This window comes from Tenebrio molitor, chromosome 2 (genome assembly GCF_963966145.1).
Source record: "Tenebrio molitor chromosome 2, icTenMoli1.1, whole genome shotgun sequence".
Classification (NCBI taxonomy): Eukaryota; Metazoa; Arthropoda; class Insecta; order Coleoptera; family Tenebrionidae; genus Tenebrio; species Tenebrio molitor.
In genome coordinates, this window is record NC_091047.1 from 21,424,908 (window position 1) to 21,451,724 (window position 26,817).

Below are 26,817 nucleotides of genomic sequence, written 5' to 3' on the forward strand. Positions count from 1 at the left end.
TATCTTGATGATAATCGCCTGTTTTAGCCCCAGATTTAAATATTAACAGGGCGTTGGGTATAGATCCCTGGCTGCCTCCTGCATGAACGATAATCAAACGCCGTCCTTTAGAAACAGGAGCCTTCAGACCTGCATTGGATCCATCAGACCATTCTTTTGGAGTTGTGTGCGAGGAATGGATGTATGTCTCATCTGTGTATATTATAGGCCGATTTTCTAAACGAAATTGTCTTATTTTTCGCAAGTATCGGCTGCGAGCAGCCCTGATTTCATTGCTTTCCATTAACACTTTCCGTTTAGTGGAAGTTTTTCTCCACCTGTACACAAACGTATTTAAATAATTATAAGGTCTATTCAAAAATTACATTTAATACTCACGTGAAGCCTATTTTTTTCAGAAGAACATGCAAGGAAGAATAACCTCCCTCAAATGGTACATTACATTCTTCTAATTTTTGAAAAATGCCTTTAATAGTTGGACGTTTCTTTTCCACTAAATAATAATTATTAACTATTCTGCGGACCTCTTCTTCTTCTTGTGGTGGCAACGTACTTTTTCGACTACATCTTGGCCGTTTTTTGTGAGGAGTCGAAAATGACGTGCTCGTCCCGACCTGTAAATAACAAATATTAAGCTCAAGATAACTCAAAGAGAACTGCGCTACAAACATATGTATGTTTCATTTCAATTAAAGTTTTAGATTATTATTCCTAATACGTACACTTATTTAAAAAAATGTAACAAACTGACAGTAGTGTTCAGTTCATTTATAACCTAGAATAGATTTACTCTTTGGATTTACTACGACAAATCACAATATTGCCAACTAAAATTTCAGATTTTCATAGATAGTCCGAATTGGAAACAATCATAAATGATGAAATGCTGTATAAATTGTTTTTTTTTGTTCGACACTGTCAGAATTTGAGAAATTTCTCCTGTGTGAGTGGATTTTGATAAATGTCACAATCTGTCAAAACGAAACGTCAAGCTAATTTTAAAGATTTTAAGCGATTTCGAGCCTTTAAAGGGCTCGTCGAACAAAAAAACGTTGTATTCAACTCGTTCTTGTGTAAATTGAGCCTTTTTTTGGCACTCGCGTTTCACTCGAGTTTTAAACTGGCCCACTCATGCCAAAAAAAGCCCAAATTACACACGAACTCGTTAAATAAACTACTATTTCTACCATTTTAATGACATTTTTATTTGACGTGTGCTTTTGTGTCAACTGTTTTATTAAGAATTGGTAAAACACGGTAGTTGACACGTGATGAGTGTGCACTTGGCACGAATAGTGATTAGAAACGTACCTTTACTTCATTTGATTGCTTCACAATCCTTTTATATGAAGACTCTGAGATTCCCGTCGCTGCAATGATCCTTTCTTTATAATTCTTCAATGGTATTGTAGGACATCCAATCGTTGCTTCATTTTTCATGAACTCGATTAATCTGGATATAACCTAGAAGTAAAAATTTGAAATGATTAGAAATTATTTTAGGTTAAGTTTAAAATACTCACTTCTCTAGTTTGACTGTGGATCACTTGTCCTTTTTTCCCAATGAGTTTTTTGTTCATTTTCAAAAAGAGCTGTTTTATTACTATACAAGCGACAAAATCAAACGCGAAACACAAACAAAATAAACCAACACCAAGAAAACAGAACCTGTTAACTGAAATTAAATGGCCGCACAGTTTCGAGTTTCGACTTTCGTTTCGCTGTTGCGCACATGACTCGCCACCTCCCCTTTGAGACCAGAAATGGACTAGCCCACACAAATTTCGTCTCCTGCGCATATCACGTGAGAGGTTCTTCTCTATTCAAATTACCTCTAACCCCTACGCCAGGTAAGTATGCTTTGCCGACGTCTGACAGGGGTAGTTATAGTGTAACGACAACTTCACACTCGTTACCACTAGAAGGCAGAGACATCTACTAACGTTTGGCCACATTACATTCTGTGGCCTAAAACTAAAAGGGCTAATAACATTTTTACCATTTATGCACGATTATATTATAATTTGACAATTATGCACACATTTTCTTGACATAAACGTCTCTTTATGGCCCACGGACCACTTTATGCCCGTGGGCCATAAAGATATGTCAAATAAAAGTCGCAAATATTTTTGGTGAAATTCCGAACCTTCCGTACCTTAAACTACCTAATCCCGAATGGGGATTACTCGATACTGGACACTCGTTTCTGCCGCAATGCCGCTTTCTCAGCCTCGTTCATCATTTCGTTAATGAATTTATAATGGAAAATTGCAACTGGCAAAATGGCTACGGTTGTTTTCACTGTTCCCAAGGTTACGCGCAAAACTAAAAAATTGACTGGAGCACTACGCGATGCGAACATCCGTGATATGAGCAGACAGTTCTTTATTAATTTTTTTAAATGTTAAGGTCTTAGGCCCTAATCGTGCATAAAATAGTGTATGTACTGCGGGCGTGAACTGGCTTTTATGGCCTTCAGCGTGTTTTTAGCAAAATCACACCTCAGACCATAAGAGGGCTTCTTACGCCCTTAATACATAAATAACTATTTTGCTCGGTGTAAATATGTTTTTACACTAATAATCAAATTTCAGTTCACAAGATCATTCATTCATCATCATTCATCATTCATACCCAGAAAAAAATTGCCCTATTAAACACTTTTCAAAGTAGTAAAGTTAGACATTTTACAACAGTTACTTTGAAATTTGTGATGGCATAGATTATGTCACATAGAATCAATTTAACCCTACTATTAGCGTCGCGGGTTCGATTCCGACCCAGGGCGAAATTAAAAAAAAAAAAAAGCTATATTCTGTCTCGTGATTCGGAAGTCACCTTAAGCCATTGGTCCCGGTCTATTGAGTTGGTCATCATGCCCCTCATAGATTTGTAAACCAGTCCCACACTGTGTAACAATTTTTTTTTTTTTTTAATGATAATATGATATTTTAGACGGCAAGTGAAGTACAGGGTTATTCTAAATGATTGTAGTCGAAGTAGGCGTGAAAACTGAATGTAAAATTTATGGTTGCCGCTCCACATAAAAAAATCATCAAAATGATGTGTTAAATTGGGTGCAAAACAACTCACTATTTTTAAAATTGATTGTAGAATAACTCAATATTTCTGGATTCAATCGTTAATTTAACAAAAATAAATAAAATCCTCATCACCGCACTTTTCACCTAAAAAAGGACAGTGACAGCGACACAACTGACAGTTCACATGAAAGCGGCAAAAACGTAATAACATGGGCATGGCCTACTTCGACTACAATCATTTAGAATAACCCTGTATATCCTGTTCACGTTGGATTGAACATCAGTGGTGCAAATCGCACACATTTGGCATTAACTTTCATATGTGTTGTCATAGTAACAGGTCAGGTCATTTGCACCACTACTGTTCTTCCCAACGTGAATAGATATTACAGTTATTTACAAATGTCGAACAAATAAAATATTCAACAATACGTAACGTAACGGGTTTTACTGGCGACAGAAGGATATGACTGGAAAGCGGAAGGAGAGCCCTTTTACCCTTTTTATTTAAACCAATCATATTAATGCATATTAAAGAAATAACGTAGCAACGGACGAATATCAGCGAGTATTCTGCTCTAGTTCAATATCCGCGACTATTTCCTTCCAAAAATTTAAGCCAATCAAAAAGCTCGAATATTTGAATTTTAGCCAATAGCGATCGAATTACAGCGATAATACTGCACTAGTGCAATTATCGATAATTTGCACTAGCGCCAAATTTTCGCGTAGTCCTAATTAAAAATCATTTGGTATTAATTTTATATTTTAAAAAGAATTACGTTTATTTGTACTTACTTATCATGTAAATTTTTCTCAGGAAATAGTCTGCCAAAATATCCTCTCGTGCATGTCAATTTGTCGATAATTTGACATTCACTCGGGATATTACTAGTGAGTATACGGTGCTTTTTTTTTAATGCTGGCTATTTACATGATAAAAAGTTTACGGTCTGTTAATAAGCTTTTTAGCAGGAATTTTTAAGTAAAATTTGGCAGAATATTAGAGTAATATTTAATAAGTAAATCTCAGTTTGAAATTATTTGATAATACATACTAGGGCGCTGCTGAAGCTTAGGGCCTTTTCAGCGCTGAGAGGATCTTAGTTAAACTAAAGACTTAGCTTCATAAATAGAACAAACACTTAATATTATAATAGTATATTTTGTGTAATTGCTTTATAAAATGGTCACAATAAATAAATTGTTGAATGTGATGTGCAATTTGAGTTCAGCTATCGTATTATTCCAGTAATATGAATAAAAACTAACTAGTACAAGAAATAGATATAGGTAATGTGCAAAGTTTGCAAAGGTTGTAAAATTGTAAGTATAGGCCGCGCCAAACCCAAATAACCACCACCTGTTGAATTAAGTTGGTGAAAACAAAATTACACTAAGTGTATAATGGCAATTTTGACATTACTAAAATGCTAGACCAATCAAATCTAAGTACACAACGTTGCCGGTTGATTTTCTGGGTAGAATGCAGTGTTGGTGGTTATTTGGCTTTGGCAAAGACTATTATGTGGTTCGATCAGATCTGTCAAGTTATTAATAAGGCCCGGTTGTATAAAGCGATGTCAAGTCGTTGTTAAAGTTAACATAATGTCAAGCGATCTGATTGGAGGATATTTAACATTTTGTTTGAATCAGCCAATTAAATGGGCGGATTTCCGACTTGACGCGTTGTTAGCTGACACCATGTTAACTAAGCTTTATACAACCGGGGCTTTAGTGTAATAAAATCTTACGAACACCAGATTAAAAAATATTATTCATGTTGAATAAGACAATGACTGAGCAACGTGTAGGTACCAAAGATTTAAAATGTTCTTACAAATAGATTTATTTGTTCAGTTGTGTTATTAAGTAATGTTGCTAATTCGTGAGGCTAGTTACTCTGTCTTAAATTGTGCAACACTAAGGCGTAACTAGTGGCTGTTTTCAGAAGCTGCAGGATTATTAAAGTTATTAATTGTAAATTTCGTACTTGATTACTTACAGAACCTGCTAACTTACAATCCATAGTGACTGAGACGAACTGCATCTTAAACGGTTTCAAACAATTTTCCAGGAAAATTAGTAAAATTTGTTTGTTTCTGAAATCCCAATTGTACCAAGAGCACTTCATTAAAGTATCGAAAACGCAACTTGTCTAAAATTTAAAAATTATCACGTCATATTCAAAATAAATAATGTATCTAAATGGGGCAACTAAAGCTACGTACTTCATCAACAAGCATTTGACCAGCTTCACAGCAAATAACAACAACTAAGATATTGATGGTTGCAACTGCACCTAAACGAATTTTCATAATGGTACTTGAATCTTCTAGAACCTAGAAACATGGCCCGTTTAAAGGAAGCTTATTTAATTTTTGAATTAGAACTTACAAGTTCTAACAAGAATAAGACCCCGATTGAAATCAATACTCCCAACAGTACAAATATCGGTACCAGAGATGTTGCAGTTTGCAGAAATTTTTTTATTGTTCTGAAAAAATAAAAAAAAATATTTTTTTTCAATAAACTATCGAATTTTACCTTCCCAAAATAACATGATGTTTGATACAAAAGCACAAGTTTCTAAAGATCTTATTGTGATAAACAATCTTTTCGCCGTTGGTCATTTTCTCGAAACGCAGATCATCGTCATTCATTTTTAAAATGTGCTGATTAATCAATGAGACTTGCACATATACTTGGACTATTCCGTAGCTCATAAGACCAGGAAATCGAATACATGTATATGCGATAAATGGAATGCCAGAGTAAAGTAAGAAGTTAATAACAATTTTTGAGCGTCTATCGAAATACTCCTCAACAATTAAATCATTAATAAACCATTCAATGTTACTACCAAAAATTGGTAACAATACTATGCCACACATCATCGTAATTGCGAAAACAAAATACATGTAAATATTGATCCGGGTAGCTTTCTTCACGATAAAACGCTCTGTTTCTAATCCCGCACTATTTATCGGCAAAAATGAAGTATACATTTCTTTTGATAGTTCCAACATGGCATCTTCGAAAATAACGACGACGAGCATGGCTGTGATGGACTAATTTCATAACTAATTTCATTTTTGATAAGTATTCGATTACTTACGTATGTAAATAGAACCACACCAGTAGTGTATCGCATTATCAAATCTACTGTGAAATTTTTGATAATGTAGACAACGATCACCAAATAAAGAAACGAGTACAAAATTAAACAAAAAATGTTGTAGCATTTGACAATTTTGTGAAAGGCCCAAACCACGAATAATTTTCTTAAACCCAGAAACGGGTCGTCGGATTCTGAAATTAATAACTTTGGTTAGAAGAACAGGACCTAATCTCTACATAAAATTACCGTTAAGAAAAGTTTCGTGTTTGCGGTTTGAATTGTTCATCTCGTTCGTAGAAACTGCAAGACAAATTCTTTGTCTCTGGCTTAATATATAATTTCTCTAATGATCTTCTAGTTAATGAAAGTTTTTACATTTTTTATCCATTAAGAAAATGAAATAAGAGAGTAGGAATCTAATTAGTGTTTTCTTAAATGTAAGATTCATGAAAAATAAATGTTATCAAGAAAAAAATATTAAACTTTTTTATAGGTACCAAAGTAACAGGCATCAAGCGGGCAGTAAAGTAAGGTCCTAAGATTTTCAAAATAAAATTTGTGTTGATACAGGCTATTAGCAATAAATTTTTATTAATTAATTTTATTAATGGATTGTTTCACTAATGGTCCTGTGTCAATATCATCAGTGCGACCTTGATGAATGCAGTATGAATGATATTGGGTGATTCAAAATGATTTTATAAGGGCATTGGCGCACTCGTCCTATACAAAACTCCCCTACGGGTCGTTTTCTACACTTGGGACTCGTGCGCCAAATCAACCCTTATAAAAGTTGTTCTTTAATATACTATTATTGCGCAGAACTGTCAGAATAAAATAAACAATTTGTTGGAAATATAACAATTTTAAAAATCGCAAATAAAACAATTACTAAAAGTAAAACGGTATCGTAGGATGTTGTAAGACATACGTGTCCTTTTTTGTTCGACACTGTTAGAATTTGAGAATTTTCTCCTGTGTGAACGGATTTTGAAAATAAATGTCACAACTTGTCAAAACGAAACGTCAAGCGAAAAAATTTAGAAAACAATCACTGTATAACTTATTGAATGATAAAGTTTCAAATATCAAACTTACGTACCCAACTAGATACTCCTATTATTTATAAAATTTTAATATTCTCAATCAAATGTTTCAATGAGAAATGAAATAATCAAATTGCAACATTCTCTACTGCCGTAAGTTTGGTGTTCTCTAATTTTTGACGGATTGTAATCTACCTGAGGGGATGGTCCACTGCCTCGGCATCAGTCGTAGAGCAATTTGTGTATTGGTGGTTCCTTATCGAAAAAAATAGGGCGCCAGGGATTTGGTTGAAAAAAAAGTTTAAAAATTTAACTCTGTGTCCAAATCCGAAAACCTCAGAAGAAAAATTCCGGCAATTCAACGATACAAGATTGTTGGAATAAACGTATATTGATGAAAAATTAAAAAATGAACATAAAAAGAGTATTTGGTTTGATAAATGAAATTGTAAAAATAAAATATGATTAATTCTAGTAAGCCGCTACCATTTAAAAGTAAAAATAAATTTCGATTCGGTTTCTGACCCGGGAATTTGTCCTATATTAGAGCGCGTGGCCACGTGTCGTACAGGGCGTTAATTTACTTCAAAAATTTTTGAGTGATACGAGCGAACAATCAAGCGTCAAGTAGCTAGGCCCTTCACAAAGTTTATTACAAGTTTGTTTTATAAAAATTTAGCGAACTTGCGCGTCAACTAGGTAGCTTGGATTGCGCAGATTAACGGAACAATTCGTCCGTTTCTGGTGGCAAATTTCCGCTAAGAATAAAAAGCTCTGACCGTAGTTGCTGCGGTGCTGGCCGCTGCCGGAAGCGGGACTCCGGGACTCCGGTGAGGGTGGGCTTTGGCGGTGATGATTGCGCCTGCGCGGAGCGTTGTAAGTAGCTCGCCTCAAGGATCCGACGGTAGCTCCTGTAGGATCACGGATTTGCCTTTGGAGAGTCCGGGGTACGAAGACGTTATTTGGCGATAGAACGAAGATAAAAAGCGAGAGTGACGAGATAAGAAAAAAAAGCCTGAGTTTTTACTCTGGCCTTTCTCGGGAAATTGTTCAGCGAGATGTCTAGTCGTGGGTGTTCTCGACTGCGACTACGGGATTGTAGCTGCTTTTCCCTTTTGCGGCACTTAACGGTAATCTGACGGTAACGTTCACCACGTAAACAAACTTGGTGCACACGCAAAACGGGGAGAGAGCTAAAATCTCGTATCTCTCCCTTTTATTAACTCGGTGTTTTTGTTAACTCCACGTGAAATTGAGTGGGCCAATGGTGTACTGCCGTATGCTGCAGTCGCAGGAAAAGTGGGGTGTTGGATTTTAATGAGAGAAGACAGTTGACAGACCAAAATAAACAAAGAAGTAAGGTTTAGTTAAATGAAATTGATGGAAAATTGAGAAATCAGCAAACCTTTGCTCGCTGAGTCACACGGAGAGGACAATGGGCATTGAAATTGAACTAGTTTCGCCCACGGACTAGTTCGCGGCACGAAGGAACGAAAGCACTCAAATTGAGGCTCACGGTGCCCGAGTGTGGGCCACCAGGGTAAAGTTGAAAGGAACAAGGTGGCTAAACTACCCTGCTAGTAAAGCTGTTTCCGTAGGTGACTGTGAAAATTTATTCTGACTTTTGGAAGACTCCTACTTCCCCTTAATCACAAAGGGTGGCGATATTCTTCAGCCCTTCACCACAGGGCGATGAAGATGAGGAACTTTAAGAGAAAAATGCGGAAATGAAAGAGGTTGATGATGTAATTATATCAAGTATCCATCGAATTACCGGAGAGGACTATTTTAAACAATTGTTTCTGAGGCAGAGTCAAAACTGTTTTTCAGCATGTAGCGCAAAGGAACCCTCAACACAAAAATCACGACTTTGGAATTTTTTGATAAAAATGGGGCGCTTTAACCCGTTACAGGATTTTAAATGATGCTTTATTTACGTGTTTTCATTTTATTTTAATTAAGTTTTAATTTCTGTCGACAATTTAATTCATGTATAAAAAATCTCATAACGCGCTGTGATTTTGTCACTTTGACAGCGGATAAAAGTTTGCCCTAACTTTTATCCGGCAAAAACACTCAGATAACTTATACATTTAGTTGCTGGGCATCTAATACCTTTAATACCAAATAAAAAAATTAAATTTCTATTGTTCATTCATTAAATTGTCTCGCCGAATTACACTCGAGGTTTCATTTAGTCAGGAAAAATATTTATTTGCAACTCAAACTAATTGCTTGACAATTAGACTCGAAAAATTGGCACGATAAAATCAACTCCGGCCTACGGCCGTCGTGCTTTTATCTTGCCAATTTTTCTCGTCTAATTGCTAAGCAATACGTTTTCGTTGCAAAAAATATTTATCCGACTAAATGAAACCTCTTGTGTAATTACTAATTACAGTCGAACAGATCACTAAACCTATTATGTATATCATTTAATTCTAAAAAAAATAAGCTTTTTAATGATGCCCCATTTAACCCGTGTTCCCATTAAAAAAAAATCAAGTTGTCTTTTAGTATTTTGAAAACTTATGGATATTTTTGTTTTGTTTTTAATTTGATACGTAACTTTTAATGAGTCTTAAGTGCATTTTTTGCATGTCGTAATGAAGGTGGCATTTTTTTATACGCAAAATCGTAGTGAAAGTAGCACTTTTTTACACGAAAAACGTAGTAAAAGAAGTACTTTTTTGCATCATTTTATTCCATCTCCTTGGAGATGATTGTCAAAGCATACCTATTTTTTTTTTTGTAATTTTTTATAAATCCTTTTAGACCAAATTTCTCAACTTACATTGATATGCAAAAAAAATAGCGTGTACAGCACGTTCTGAAGGCGGTCTTACACCAAGGCAACAATTGGCAACATGTTGCCGGCAACATTTTTTAGTAATGACCGGCAACATTACTAAAAAATGTTACAGGCAACATGTTGCCAATTGTTGCCTTGGTGTAAGGCCGCCTTGAAAGTATCTTTTTTTCACTTATTTGCTTGATTAACTCGGGCTAGGGGCTACGCCCTCGTTAATCAATCTGCAAATTCATGAAAAAATGTATGACATGACTTTCATAACTGGTTGTACAAAATAATAACTATGTATTAAAATTTCAAGGTTCTAGCGTAAACCATTTTCATTTTAGCTAGCAGGTTGCAGGATGGAGCATTGGAGCCGGTTCCATAATCCATACATAATCGCAGAAAACTATGATATAAATAACAAAATTTGTTTGAATTATATTAGACTACAGTCTAATGACAGTAAATGACAGCTTACAAGCTGTCATTTCATTTACGTAGAAGGTGGAAATAAAATTACATAAAGTTGACTGAAGTTGCAAAAAACCAATCTGGATTTGCAACAGCAATTTTATGGCATTTGTCGTTTAAAATTACTTTAAAACTGTACTTATATGGAAAATATTCAACCCAAACTATGATTTTCTGGTCCCTTTCTGTCCTTATCTAGTTCAAAAATATGAAAAAATAAAAAAATGCTGTTGCAAATGACAAGTGGTTTTTTGCAACTTGAGTCAACATTACACAGAGATACAGAAATAGTAATTTACGTTATAAGTCCGGTAGGTTACTTGTAACAGTACTGTAGCAGACACAATATTCGAATACCCAATAAACCTAAGCAAAGTACCCACAATTATGTTAACAGTAAGCAGTAACCACAGCCATAAATCACCAAACTGTGAGGGTTCGATTGAAAGTTTGCGGCACGGACCGTACTTGAAAAAATCCTAATTAGGGAAAACCCAGCGGATGTAGTTTCTATTCAACACAACGCAGATGGCCCACAGTAATTTTTTCAATTTTGTGGGGTTATTTGGTCGATACCTTTTCTTAAAAATTGTAATGTTTCATACCCAAATTTTGGAAAATTAAATATCATTGAAGATGCAATGATACGGAGGAAGGCGTAAAATTGTGTGACCATATTTTTTTGCAATTTCATCAGTCGTAAATATATGCCATTCACGATGTTTTGGCATAAGGGGAGGCCATGGAAAAAGTGCATTTAAGTTGGCAGTAAAGCTGTCTGTTGAATTAGGTTATGTTTTTCTAAGTTTGAGGTTATAAACTGCGTCATTGTCTAGTGCATTGTTGTCAGTTTTACTAGTTTGCAATAGAACAATGCTCACATATTTTTAATCCAATTTAACAAAACAGGAAACTGACTTGAACAGACTACAGAATAGTAGGGACCGGGACCGGAAGACGAAGTGGCTCCTGTTAATTTATGCACCACTTAGATAACCCACCTATACAGTGTCTTAACCACCCAGTTCTCAATGAATTTTTCATTTTAACCAAAACATTCCTAGAACTAGATTGTATAAAATCTTGTACCTACCTACTTATTAAGCCTTACTTTATTCGAATCTTTCTGCAAAATATTTACACAACCATCGTCTATGACAAAAAAGAACAAAACTATTCAACTTCCATAATTTCGTTAGAAAATTCTGAATCATCATTACCTGCATCAAAATCCCAATGAAATTCCGAGTCACATTCTCCCAATGAAATTATTAAAGGAAGAAAGTTTCAAATAAAAGATTTCACATTAATCTTCCGAAATAAGTTCTTCACAATATCTACAAAAATGTTGTTGAGTACATTTCAAAATAGACTCAAGCCATAAATTCACAACTCTATCGCAAAGTTATAATAGGTCTTACAAAACCCCTGTGCCATTTGAATTGGGTCGTTGTTTCTTCTTTCACTATCCGTGCTACATATTTATTTTGTACTGACCTACGATTCAATTTATACACAAAAAGAAAACTTGACTTCATTGTAACTTACTGAAAATATGTTCTGCAGTCTAATATAAACACCATCAATACGTTTTAAAGTCGCTTAATTATGATTACGGTAAATTCGGCAACATGTTACGTTCATTTTGATAGGTCCGCATGTCAGGCACTTCGATGACAGCAGAGATGACAGAAATCAAACATGTATCCAACGTTAAAAAATGAAATCATAGCCTCCCCTTATGCCAAAACATCGTGAATGGTATATAGTTATTTACATTACCAGATGCGTAAGTGAACTTTTTTTGCCAAGGAGGTAGTTCAAGACCCGAGGCGACAGCCGAGGGCCGTGAAACCTCCGCGGTGAAAGAAGAAACTTACGCATCGTGTATTGTATTAAATTTTTCCTACTACGAAGCACCAACATTTTATAATGTTAAAAAAAAAATAGCAAAAATCGTGCCGTATCGCGACCATCCTTGAATCTTGGAAGTAAAAACCATAGCAACAGCTTTTACAAACATTTTATTTTTCGTCTTCAAACGGCGTGAATTGTGTAAGTGCGTGTAATCCGTAATAATGTTAGTTTGATAGTTTTGCGGTTATTGATATTTATGCAACAAGTCTTCCCGCAAAATATGGAATGTGACGGAATTGAAAGAGCCGCTGGAATTACGTTAGGCTCATTGTCGCCTGTCAAGTCGGATGAGCGATATAACCTAACTTTCCAACAATTCATAAATCACAATAAATGTGAATAAGTAGATTAATTTTCCTTTGTTGTATTCAATTGGACTAATTAAACTACATATTATTATAAAATGTGTTGCTGTTTTCCATTTAATGATTTGGGTACCTCAATCGAAATTGTCACAAAATAAAATAAATTCTCCTCGTCCCGTAAGGAATCTCCTAGTCGCGTAAGTATTTTACTTTCGTTGCTACTTAGCTAGCAACCACACGCAAGATAGGATTCACTTTCGATTACAAGTGTGTTGCTAGGGCAGTAGATGAAACTTTCTAGATACGTAGTAGGAAAACGTTTTTTTAAAGACACTGTACTGCCCCTGGAATTTCATAATACGGTCCATCGTAAGAAATTCTTAAGCGTGTTTGCAATCTCCCATTGATTTACCACCAACCGACCCTTTCTATTGTGGGTCTAATTATGGGCGCTTGGTTTGGGTTTATTGGGTGTCCGAATATTGTGTCTGCTACAGTACGAACGAGTTAGACATTATGGACGAGGCGACGTTAGGAGCCGAGTCAAGAATGTCTAAACGAGTACCTGTTACAAGTACGGTGCGATCAATTAAAAAATAAATCGAGTCGGCGTGTTACCTATGGCAACCCATGCTATAGCATAGGCTCCAAAGCAAACTCGATTTATTTTTTAAATGATCGCTCGGTACTACCGGATGTATATCGTAACGTATTTTATTTCATACTGGAAGTCTCTTGTGCATCATTATTTTATTTCAAAAATTAAAAAATCACATTATATTGTGAAAATAGCATCACCTTTTTTCCTGTGGCAACGGCCGTTGCTATTGTTTTTTTAGATCGAATATTTCTTGACTTTTTCACTTTTCCATGTCAGATTTGATGTATAAAATGAAAACAGTCCGGTAGGTGTTGGTTGCTAAGGACACTTTCCGGCTCTGATACTGTTATATATAACTTATAACTCATCTACCGGACTCAAATTGATGATGCAATTGAGCATCTACCGGACAGTATGAAATAAATGTAATAAATGTATAACCGAAACTGTATAAACTAAAAGTAAAAGTACTGAAACTATAAATATTTTAGTTTAGATTAAATTAGACCGGGACAGCGCGCACGCAGTCCCGACTACCAAAAATTGTGCGCCCGAGTTATCCGCATTAGGGATAATCGCAGGGGTCAGCCCGACCTCGGTGCAATGGAAGGGCCTCACCCTGGGGGTACCGCCTTGTTGATCACGGTAACCCCTACGCCAGGTAAGTATGCTTTGCCGATGTCTGACAGGGGTAGTTATAGTGTAACGACTGTATTACCGACGAAGCGAGTTACACGTGGCAGAAAACGAGCTAAGAGAGTGAAGTGGAAAAGTAGTAAAGGTATAGAAAAAATAAGAGAGATCAGCGAAGCAAGCAAGCAAGAGATCAGCGAAGCAAGGTAGGAAGAGGCGAGCGGTGTGGGGAGGAAGGAAACACCCAAGAAGAGAAGGTTAAACAAACGGAAAACGGCGACATCTAGGAGGTAAAGAGCAAGCCTATGAGCGAGGGAAGCAGAAACCGTTCTTTTAGTCAAGGAAGGGGGGAGGCGTCCCAGGAAGACAAGAAAAAAAGGAAAAGAACGGGAAAAGGAAAGACAGGAAGACAAGAAGAGGAGGAGGAGGAAGAGGTATTTGGGACAAGTAAAAAAACCGCAAGGTCACCGGAAGTGGAGAAGAAATTAGGCAGGGAAATGGAAAAGATATTGGAAAAGCTGGAGGAAGTGAAAAGGGAAATTACAGAGGAAATAAAGGAGCTGAGAAAAGAGAATCAAGATGTCAAAAGAGAAATAGAACAACTAAGGGAAGAATTTAAGAATAAAGAAAAGAAATGGGAGGAGGAGAAAAACAGCATGTCGGAGAGAGTAGCACGGCTGGAAACGAAAATGGAGAATGAAGAAAGAAGAAGAAGGAAAAATAACATAGTGATAACGGGATGGAGAAGTGAGGGAAGTAGCAAGCAACAGAGCAGAGAGGAAGTAGAAAAGTTTATAAAAGAAAACATAGGGGAAGCGAAAGTTAAAGATTGCTACAACATAAACAAGGACCAAATACTAGTGCAAATGGAAGAGTGGAGTGGGAAAGAGAAGGTAATGAAGCAGAAAGGAAAATTGAGAGGAAATAGGGCAACAGAGAAAATATTTATTGACAACGACCTCACAAAGAAGGAGAGGGAAATACAGAAAAAAATTCGAGCCATCGCCAGAGAAGAAAGGAGACAAGGGAAAGATCTAAAAGTTGGGTACATGAAAATAACCATAGAGGGGGTGCAGATGAGATGGAATGAAGAAAAGGGGAGACTGGAGGTTTTTCAGTAGATGTAGGAAGAGGAGATAGAGGAAAGGGAGACAACGGAAATGGACAAAGGATAAAGAAAAGGGTAGATGGACAAAAAAAAGGGAAAACGGAAGGAAAGCACAAAGGGGAACAAGAGAAACAAGGTACGAAAGGGAGGAAAGGAGCAAAAGTATTATATTGGAACGTAGCGGGATTAAGAAAAAGAGGGGATGAATTTTGGGACTATGTACGACAATTCGAGGTAGTGGGACTGGTGGAGACTTGGGTGGAGAAACAGAGCTGGGAAAAAGTAGAAAGGACGCTACCGAAAGAATACAAATGGGAAGGACAATGGGCAAAAAGAGAAAGAAAAAGAGGAAGAGCGGCAGGGGGAATAATAACAGGGGTGAAGTTGGGAATTGAAGAGAAACAAAAAGAAAAGGGGGAAGAAGAAGGATACATGGAAAGAAACGTTCATATAGATAACGAATGGTGGAAAATAGTAACAGTATATAGCAAGGAGATGAGGAAAACAACAAGACGGGTCGAGAACACAATGAAGATGGACAGGGAAGAATGCATGCTGTTAGGGGGTGATTTTAACGGGAGAATTGGAGAGAGAGGAGCCAGAAATTGGGAAGAAGAGAAAGGGGATGGGAGAAGAAAAACGAAAGACAAAGTGGAAAATGCAGAGGGGAAGAGGCTGATAGAGTGGATAGAAGAAAATGGATGGGAAGTGCTGAACGGGAATAAACGAGGGGATGAGGAAGGGGAAGTGACATACGTAGGCAGCAGGGGGGAAACAGTCATAGACTACGCAATAGTAAATGAGGCAGCATGGGAGAGAGTGAAAGAGTTCAAAGTGGGAGAAAGAGTGGACTCTGACCATCTCCCTCTAGAAATTACCATAGAGGGATCGAACCAAGAAGAAAAGGAAAAGGGAGAAATGAGAGAGGAGGAGAAGAAGGTGATAGTAAAAGTGTGGAGTGAACATGGAGTGAAAGAGTACAGGAGGAGACTGGAGGAAGCAACATTCAAGGAGCAAGAAATAGAGAAGATGGTGACAGAGCTAAAGGAAGTGATCGAGAAAGCGACGAAGAAAAAGGAGGTGATAGTAAGGGGAGCAAAAGGGGCAGGAAAGAAAAATGGATGGTGGGACAGAGAATGTGAGCAAGCAAAGAGGGAAGTGGTAAAGGCGTTGAGAGGATGGAAGAGGAACAAAATTGACAGAAGCAGATTCCTAGAAGCGAAAAGAAGATACAGAGAGAGATGTAGAGAGAAGAAGAAGCAGAAGAGGGAAAGGGAGGAGAAAGAGATAAAAGAAATAAGAACAGAGAAGGAGGTGTGGAAATACATAAACAGAGAGAGGAAGAAAAAGGAACCAGTGAGCGAGAAAATAACAATACAAGAATGGGAAGAGTACTTCATGAAACTGCTGGAAGGGAGGAAAGAAGAAGGAAAGGTGGGAACACAAAGGAAAGAGAAGCAGACGGTGATGGAGGAAACAGAAATCACAGCGGAGGAGGTGGGAAAACACATAAGATACTTGAAAAAGAGAAAGGCACCGGGATGGGACGGGGTGCAAAATGAAGCGTGGATGTATGGGACTGAAAGAATGGTAGAGAGAATGGTGGAACTGATGAATGGGGTATGGAGAGGAGAGGGATTCCCGGAGGACTGGAGAGAAGGCATAATCTGCCCAATTTTTAAAAAAGGCGAGAAAAATAGAGCGGAAAACTACCGAGGAATAACTCTCCTGAATACGGGGTATAAGTTGTATGCGTCTGTTTTGAGCGAAAGGATGAAGAGGGAAATCGAGGAAAAGGGAGTGTTGCCGGATAGTCAGGCAGGGTTCAGAAAGGGAAGGGGTACTGTGGACAATGTGTACATCCTGGACCATTTAGCAAGGAACGAATTGAGGAAGAAAGGGGGGAGGATGTACGCATTGTTCATAGACTTCAAGGCGGCGTTCGACAAGGTTGACAGAGTGAAAATGTTTGAATGTATGAGAGAAAGAGGAATAAGTGAATGGCTGGTGCGGAAGGTCGAGGAGATATATGCGAGAACGAGGAACAAGGTGAAGGTGGGAGAGAAAGAGGGCGAATGGTTTGAGACAACAAAGGGAGTGAGACAGGGCTGCCCGCTCAGTCCCCTGCTGTTCACGATATACGTAGCGGATGTGGACGAAATGTTGAAGAAAGCGCAGGCGGGGGGGGTTGTAGTGGGTAGGGAGAAAGTATGGAGCCTGGCGTTTGCGGACGATATGGTGATTGTGGCAAAGAGTGAGAGAGAGATGAAAGAAATGATGAGGAACCTGGAAAAGTATGTGAGAAAGAAAAAGCTGGAAGTGAATGTAGAGAAGACGAAAATGATGGTGTTCAACAAGAGGAAGAGGAAGAATGAGGAGAGCGAGTGGAAGTGGGAAGAAAGCAAGATAGAAAGAGTGAGCGAGTTTAAGTACCTGGGCTACACCTTCAACGAGAGAGCCACAGTCAGGGCGCAAGTGAGAGAGGTAGTGAGGAAGGCGAACAAGGTAGTTGGATGTGTGTGGGGAATAGGAGAGAGAATGTGGGGAGGCGAGTTCGGGAGGAGAATGATGATGTTCGAGAGCATGGTGGAGAGCGTGCTGATGTACGGAGCAGAGATATGGGGATGGAAGGAACGGGAGGAGGTGGAGAGGGTGCAAGAGAAATATTTGAGATGGGTGCTAGGAGTGGACAGAGAAACACCAGGGTACATAGTGAGGGAAGAGTGCAAGAGGAGCAAGCTGAGAGTAAAAGCGGGAAAGAGAGCGGCAAAGTTCGAGGACAGAATGGGCGGAAGGGAAGAATGCAGGATACTGACTGAGTGCTATAGAGAAAAGAAAAAGAACGCGGATGAGAAGGAGAGAGAGAAGTACTGTAGGAGGAACGGGTATGCCAGCGAGGAAGTGGAAAGAATGAGAGCGGAAGGAAGATGGATGTGTGCGGAGCTGAGCGAGAGGGACAGAGATACGGACAAGCAAGAGAGAAGGGAGAGAATCAGAGAAGCGAGGTACAACAGGGAGTATGAAAGGTGCGTGACAGAGGACGTTCCGGTGTATCTGGGGAGAGAGAGCACGAAAGAAAGGAAAATGATGGCGAGATTTAGATGTGGGAACGAAGAGAGAGAAAACAAGTACTGGATGGAGGAGGAGGAAAGAATGTGCAGGATGTGCCGTGAGGAGAGAGAGACGATCGAGCACATGTGGAGAGGATGCGGTGAAATGAGAGAAAGGGAGGAAAAGGAACGGGGAGAAATACTGAACGAAGACGGAAGAGAGATAGGATGGATGAAAGAGGTATGGAAGAGGAGGGAAAGGATAGAGAAGGAGAGGGGTGGGGAATAAAAGAAAATGTAGGTTAATTTAAAAAAAAAAAAGAAAAAAACAGAAAAAAGAATGATTTTGGAATTGTAAGTTTATTTAGAACTGTGAAAAGTATAGGAATCCTTTAAAGCCCGTAGGGTAAAATAAAGTAAAGTAGTACTAGTGTAACGACAACTTCACACTCGTTACCACTAGAAGGCCAGGACATCTACTGACGTTTGGCCACACTAAATTCTGTGACAAACTAAGCTAGAATAATCAATAATCAACAATTAGGTTCCCTTTTTCAGAAACATATTTTATGTAAATACAGGATATCTATAAATGATTGTCGGATCAAGCCAGCTTTGGAAAAAATATTATTGTGCCGCCTTTTTGAAACAGATACCATATTTTAATTAACTATTAACTGCCACTTCTGACATTAATGGCGTTTTATTCGCGCTTTTCATTCCTTATATCGGGTGTGATGTGTATGATGTGTGATGGGATTTGTCATGGTCACATGTTTCAATTAAAATACAATATTCATCTCTTGTCTCTTTAATAAATCGATTCAGTAATGGTTTTTCTACGAAGGCTTAATAATGGTTTCTTGTGGCAAATCATGAAATAAAGTCATAATCAATGATGTCCTCTATAAGCGCGACCTTGAATTAAAATTAGAAGCGTATTGGGAAGAAAGAAATTAAATTTAAGATTCTTTTGACGAAAGTAGATAAAGAGCACACACACTTCAGACGCAGTTCAACAATTCAGATCTGTGTGCAAATTTGACTCTCAAAGACAGTCTTCTTCCTGGAGAAACTAAATCATTACCTATCTAATGTATTTTTGTAAGATAAAATCAATGTTTTATTTCTGTTTTTGTTAATAATAATAAATAACAACAAGCAACAGCACTATCGATGGATACATAAATTTATATTTTTTTCTTCAAACGTCCGTAAATTATGACATTATACTGCCGCATTGATAATGCTAAAGTGTCACTTCATTGTCATGGCATCTAACGAGCTGACCAGCGTCCGTGAAGTTATTGTCTCCGCTGAGGAGCGTCCGTGAAGTTATTATCTCCGTTGAGGGCGTCCGTGAAGTTATTATCTCCGCTGCTGAGCGGCTGTAAAGTAAACTAGCTAAATCATTTGAAATTCATACCTGGTTTCTTAACATGTTTTAAATAATTTGTTATGAAGGTTTGAAGAAAAAATAGTAGGTATATGTTATTCGGAGCAAAAATAGTTTTATGTGCTTTGGCTGGTTTGTCAATCTACCAGCCGCAGCACATAAAACTTTATTTTTGCTCCTCATAACATAATATACAACTAATTTATCACCCTACATTATCGATCTTCCCTTCAACAACTACTCTCGTGTCAAAAATGGATTACTCCCTAGGATTTAGGGATATTCATTACCAGGTTGCCATAAATTTGGTTAGGTTGGAGGCTATGTGGTTTCTGGTGACAAACAAAAGATATCCCAAAAATGTAAGACAGCAAATTAATTGTAACAGTTGCAAATGACTAATTTCTCGCTAAGTGATAGATGATTTTTCGTTTCACAATCAATTTTGGTTACTGGCGGCATATTTATTTGAATTTAATCTCTCAATTCAAAGTAACCAACCTTAGGCATTCAAAATAACTTTTGAAAATTCTAGTTACACACAACATGAAAAAGGTTATTTCCCTAAAAGTTCGAATTCTAGGGAGTAATCCATTTTTGACACGAGAGTAGGTACTAAATTAACATTTACTTTCCATGATTTCTATTTTCTGATTAGGTATTTAAGCATTTTAAAAATCAAATTCATGTCCTTCTACACGAACATTTCTTTCATTAGCCGTTTATTAAAAAGTGGATAAGTGATTAGTCAAAGGTCTTTCAGATAAATTGACTTCTTCTAGTCAGTATTGTTGGTTGCCTATACGTACAATTTGTAATTTGCGAAATAATGATTAATTATTGGTAAATCTCTGTATGGAATTTACATCATTATTAGTAGCGACCTATTTATTACAGCTTATTTTTTTCAGTGCTGCACATTTAAAGTTTGAAACAAAAATGTTTCTTAAATGTGACAACGTCGCTCCTCTCAAGTGTCTGCAACGTCGCATTTTGTGACAGCGTTGTCCAAAGAAAGAAGAACGACTTTCTTTTGGTTAAAGTTAAATTGCCATGTGTTCTTTTAGAAATAGTAGCGTGTGTAGCACCATATGGAAGTGTTCAACTCACTCTGAGTGTTTAAAACATAGTGCTTTACGAATACGAACATTATTATTATTATTTTAATTTCATTTTATTTCACTACTTCAATTACTCATAAATACGATGGCATCCAGAAGAACACGCATAAAAGGAATTGCAAACATCCCCCAACGCAGAAAAACATCAAATTCAACAGTCGACACGGAGGAAAAGGCACAACTCTCCCCGGAATTGGGACAGAAGGAAGGTGAGGCCCTTCCATTGCACCGAGGTCGGGCTGACCCCTGCGATTATCCCTAATGCGGATAACTCGGGCGCACAATTTTTGGTAGTCGGGACTGCGTGCGCGCTGTCCCGGTCTAATTTAATCTAAACTAAAATATTTATAGTTTCAGTACTTTTACTTTTAGTTTATACAGTTTCGGTTATACATTTATTACATTTATTTCATACTGTCCGGTAGATGCTCAATTGCATCATCAATTTGAGTCCGGTAGATGAGTTATAAGTTATAACAGTATCAGAGCCGGAAAGTGTCCTTAGCAACCAACACCTACCGGACTGTTTTCATTTTATACATCAAATCTGACATGGAAAAGTGAAAAAGTCAAGAAATATTCGATCTAAAAAAACAATAGCAACGGCCGTTGCCACAGGAAAAAAGGTGATGCTATTTTCACAATATAATGTGATTTTTTAATTTTTGAAATAAAATAATGATGCACAAGAGACCTCCAGTATGAAATAAAATACGTTACGATATACATCCGGTAGTACCGAGCGATCATTTAAAAAATAAATCGAGTTTGCTTTGGAGCCTATGCTATAGCATGGGTTGCCATAGGTAACACGCCGACTCGATTTATTTTTTAATTGATCGCACCGTACTTGTAACAGGTACTCGTTTAGACATTCTTGACTCGGCTCCTAACGTCGCCTCGTCCATAATGTCTAACTCGTTCGTACTGTAGCAGACACAATATTCGGACACCCAATAAACCCAAACCAAGCGCCCATAATTAGACCCACAATAGAAAGGGTCGGTTGGTGGTAAATCAATGGGAGATTGCAAACACGCTTAAGAATTTCTTACGATTTTGTATTTAATAGTTTATTCACGCCAAGAAAGCAATTACAAGAAAACACACATGGAGCATTAGCAAGAACAAAAAGTGGGAACAAGATGCATCACTTGCATAGAAGTCTCCTACAGTCACTCTTGAACTTATTTGTCGAGACTCCACAGAAGTCTAACTCGTTACAGTAAAGGTTGGCCAGGCGAAGGGCACTATTCAAGGGTGAATTGTAGGAGTAATTGTGTTTATGGCAGTAAACATGAAACAAATTCGGGTGTCTGAGGTTACATAAAGGAACATTAAAGCCGATACGAAGCAGAGCATCAGAAGAATCAACATTATAGTTAATTATTTTATGTAGAAAACACAGCTTGTGACAATCCCTTCTGGTTTTAAGTGAGGGCAAAGACATGTAAGCGGCTACAGAGTGCAAATCATCAAAATTGATATTTTGAGTTCTCAGCTTATATTTCAAATACTTCAAGAAATTGTTCTGTACCGACTCGATACGTGAAATATGAGTACCGTAAAAAGGTGACCAGATAACACAATTGTATTCTAATATTGAGCGGACCAAGGAATTATATAATATTATAATCGCTCTGGTGTTCTTAAAATCCACTGTCCATCTTTTTAAACATCCCAGCATTTTTCTTCCCCTAGAAATCAAGAAGTCGTAATGTTCATGAAACGATAAATTGGAATCGAAAAAAAGACCCAGGTCTTTGATGGCATTGATAATTTCCAGCTGCTCCCCTTCCAATGAATAATAAGGAACGGAGGGCACAGTTTTCCTGCTGAAACACATTGCCTTGCATTTGCAAACATTGAGTTTCATACCATTGCGTGCGCACCAGTTTTCAATTCTTCTGACATCCTGCTGAAGATCAAATACATCCAGCTGCGTTTTGATGATTTTATAGATTTTTAGATCGTCCGCGTACAGCAGCGATGCCGAGGTCAGACTATCAGTGATGTCATTGATGAAGATTATGAATAATAATGGCCCGATAATAGAGCCCTGCGGTACTCCAGACGTGCTACAGTATGCAGACGACCTCACACCCTTAAGGACAACATGCTGAGTTCGATTGGAAATGTAGGTAGATGTCCAAGATAGGAACGGATCGCGTACTCCGTACGTATATAATTTATTCAAAAGGATCTTGTGATTAACAGTGTCAAATGCTTTGCAAAAATCAGTATAAATGCAATGCACATCAAAACCGCCCTCAAATGCTTCAAAGACATTATTAACAAAGGCAAAATGATTGGTTACCGTAGATCTATTAGCGAAAAACCCATGCTGTGATGGACTGATAACAGTTTTGAAGGAAGCGGACAAGTGTTTGGCAACTAGCTTTTCAAAGATCTTGGCGGGAACTGATAGAATACTGATGGGTCGGTAATTCTCGAAGTTTTGTTTAGAGCCAGATTTAAACACTGGAGTGACAAGAGCTGATTTCCAGCAGTTCGGAAAAACACCTGAGTTGAGTGAATACTTAAAAATACGCCACAAAGGATCAGTAAGCGATGTACAGCAATTTCTGTAAAAAATTGGAGGCAGCCCATCTGGCCCAGCACCTTTATTTCAGTCGAGATGAGTTAGTTCATAAAAGACACTATCTGAAGTAAAGTCAAAGTTTTTGAAATCAACGCTCAAACCGACAGGATTGTCACAAGCAGAAGCAGGTTGTGTGGTGACGATATCATCATAAACAGAAGAAAAATGTTCCGCAAAGGTATTAACAATATTCTCATTACCACATACAGGGTTATTGTGATAGATCATGAGATTCGGTATTTCGTTACATTTGGTATGTTCGTTTATATATTTCCAAAATTTTTTCGGATCAGATGTAATAAAATTTTCAGTGCGATGGACCGTATTATGAAATTCCAGGGGCAGTACAGTGTCTTTAAAAAAACGTTTTCCTACTACGTATCTAGAAAGTTTCATCTACTGCCCTAGCAACACACTTGTAATCGAAAGTGAATCCTATCTTGCGTGTGGTTGCTAGCTAAGTAGCAACGAAAGTAAAATACTTACGCGACTAGGAGATTCCTTACGGGACGAGGAGAATTTATTTTATTTTGTGACAATTTCGATTGAGGTACCCAAATCATTAAATGGAAAACAGCAACACATTTTATAATAATATGTAGTTTAATTAGTCCAATTGAATACAACAAAGGAAAATTAATCTACTTATTCACATTTATTGTGATTTATGAATTGTTGGAAAGTTAGGTTATATCGCTCATCCGACTTGACAGGCGACAATGAGCCTAACGTAATTCCAGCGGCTCTTTCAATTCCGTCACATTCCATATTTTGCGGGAAGACTTGTTGCATAAATATCAATAACCGCAAAACTATCAAACTAACATTATTACGGATTACACGCACTTACACAATTCACGCCGTTTGAAGACGAAAAATAAAATGTTTGTAAAAGCTGTTGCTATGGTTTTTACTTCCAAGATTCAAGGATGGTCGCGATACGGCACGATTTTTGCTATTTTTTTTTTAACATTATAAAATGTTGGTGCTTCGTAGTAGGAAAAATTTAATACAATACACGATGCGTAAGTTTCTTCTTTCACCGCGGAGGTTTCACGGCCCTCGGCTGTCGCCTCGGGTCTTGAACTACCTCCTTGGCAAAAAAAGTTCACTTACGCATCTGGTAATGTAAATAACTATATACCATTCACGATGTTTTGGCATAAGGGGAGGCTATGATTTCATTTTTTAACGTTGGATACATGTTTGATTTCTGTCATCTCTGCTGTCATCGAAGTGCCTGACATGCGGACCTATCAAAATGAACGTAACATGTTGCCGAATTTACCGTAATCATAATTAAGCGACTTTAAAACGTATTGATGGTGTTTATATTAGACTGCAGAACATATTTTCAGTAAGTTACAATGAAGTCAAGTTTTCTTTTTGTGTATAAATTGAATCGTAGGTCAGTACAAAATAAATATGTAGCACGGATAGTGAAAGAAGAAACAACGACCCAATTCAAATGGCACAGGGGTTTTGTAAGACCTATTATAACTTTGCGATAGAGTTGTGAATTTATGGCTTGAGTCTATTTTGAAATGTACTCAACAACATTTTTGTAGATATTGTGAAGAACTTATTTCGGAAGATTAATGTGAAATCTTTTATTTGAAACTTTCTTCCTTTAATAATTTCATTGGGAGAATGTGACTCGGAATTTCATTGGGATTTTGATGCAGGTAATGATGATTCAGAATTTTCTAACGAAATTATGGAAGTTGAATAGTTTTGTTCTTTTTTGTCATAGACGATGGTTGTGTAAATATTTTGCAGAAAGATTCGAATAAAGTAAGGCTTAATAAGTAGGTAGGTACAAGATTTTATACAATCTAGTTCTAGGAATGTTTTGGTTAAAATGAAAAATTCATTGAGAACTGGGTGGTTAAGACACTGTATAGGTGGGTTATCTAAGTGGTGCATAAATTAACAGGAGCCACTTCGTCTTCCGGTCCCGGTCCCTACTATTCTGTAGTCTGTTCAAGTCAGTTTCCTGTTTTGTTAAATTGGATTAAAAATATGTGAGCATTGTTCTATTGCAAACTAGTAAAACTGACAACAATGCACTAGACAATGACGCAGTTTATAACCTCAAACTTAGAAAAACATAACCTAATTCAACAGACAGCTTTACTGCCAACTTAAATTCACTTTTTCCATGGCCTCCCCTTATGCCAAAACATCGTGAATGGCATATATTTACGACTGATGAAATTGCAAAAAAATATGGTCACACAATTTTACGCCTTCCTCCGTATCATTGCATCTTCAATGATATTTAATTTTCCAAAATTTGGGTATGAAACATTACAATTTTTAAGAAAAGGTATCGACCAAATAACCCCACAAAATTGAAAAAATTACTGTGGGCCATCTGCGTTGTGTTGAATAGAAACTACATCCGCTGGGTTTTCCCTAATTAGGATTTTTTCAAGTACGGTCCGTGCCGCAAACTTTCAATCGAACCCTCACAGTTTGGTGATTTATGGCTGTGGTTACTGCTTACTGTTAACATAATTGTGGGTACTTTGCTTAGGTTTATTGGGTATTCGAATATTGTGTCTGCTACAGTACTGTTACAAGTAACCTACCGGACTTATAACGTAAATTACTATTTCTGTATCTCTGTGTAATGTTGACTCAAGTTGCAAAAAACCACTTGTCATTTGCAACAGCATTTTTTTATTTTTTCATATTTTTGAACTAGATAAGGACAGAAAGGGACCAGAAAATCATAGTTTGGGTTGAATATTTTCCATATAAGTACAGTTTTAAAGTAATTTTAAACGACAAATGCCATAAAATTGCTGTTGCAAATCCAGATTGGTTTTTTGCAACTTCAGTCAACTTTATGTAATTTTATTTCCACCTTCTACGTAAATGAAATGACAGCTTGTAAGCTGTCATTTACTGTCATTAGACTGTAGTCTAATATAATTCAAACAAATTTTGTTATTTATATCATAGTTTTCTGCGATTATGTATGGATTATGGAACCGGCTCCAATGCTCCATCCTGCAACCTGCTAGCTAAAATGAAAATGGTTTACGCTAGAACCTTGAAATTTTAATACATAGTTATTATTTTGTACAACCAGTTATGAAAGTCATGTCATACATTTTTTCATGAATTTGCAGATTGATTAACGAGGGCGTAGCCCCTAGCCCGAGTTAATCAAGCAAATAAGTGAAAAAAAGATACTTTCAAGGCGGCCTTACACCAAGGCAACAATTGGCAACATGTTGCCTGTAACATTTTTTAGTAATGTTGCCGGTCATTACTAAAAAATGTTGCCGGCAACATGTTGCCAATTGTTGCCTTGGTGTAAGACCCCCTTCAGAACGTGCTGTACACGCTATTTTTTTTGCATATCAATGTAAGTTGAGAAATTTGGTCTAAAAGGATTTATAAAAAATTACAAAAAAAAAAATAGGTATGCTTTGACAATCATCTCCAAGGAGATGGAATAAAATGATGCAAAAAAGTACTTCTTTTACTACGTTTTTCGTGTAAAAAAGTGCTACTTTCACTACGATTTTGCGTATAAAAAAATGCCACCTTCATTACGACATGCAAAAAATGCACTTAAGACTCATTAA

General features: G+C 37.2%; 2 long non-coding RNA genes, 1 other non-coding gene and 1 pseudogene across 3 annotated transcripts; 1 reads left to right on the top strand and 3 right to left on the bottom strand.

Annotated features, from left to right (window-relative positions):
• Positions 1-383: 383 nt before the first annotated feature.
• Positions 384-1,658, bottom strand: LOC138124151 (uncharacterized). The gene is made up of 3 exons (XR_011157030.1): positions 1,524-1,658; positions 1,312-1,464; positions 384-614 (listed from the first exon to the last, which is right to left on the bottom strand). It is a non-coding gene; the product is annotated as an uncharacterized lncRNA (long non-coding RNA).
• A 2,966-nt stretch (positions 1,659-4,624) lies between these two features.
• Positions 4,625-6,077, bottom strand: LOC138124430 (uncharacterized). Its single transcript, XR_011157143.1, has 3 exons — positions 5,279-6,077; positions 5,053-5,205; positions 4,625-5,001 (listed from the first exon to the last, which is right to left on the bottom strand). It is a non-coding gene; the product is annotated as an uncharacterized lncRNA (long non-coding RNA).
• Positions 6,078-13,811: 7,734 nt separating this feature from the next.
• On the bottom strand, positions 13,812-13,974 carry LOC138125127 (U1 spliceosomal RNA). The gene has a single exon (XR_011157348.1). It is a non-coding gene; the product is annotated as a U1 spliceosomal RNA (small nuclear RNA).
• A 6,786-nt stretch (positions 13,975-20,760) lies between these two features.
• LOC138125142 (U1 spliceosomal RNA) lies at positions 20,761-20,934 on the top strand (annotated as a pseudogene).
• The last annotated feature ends 5,883 nt before the right edge of the window (positions 20,935-26,817 follow it).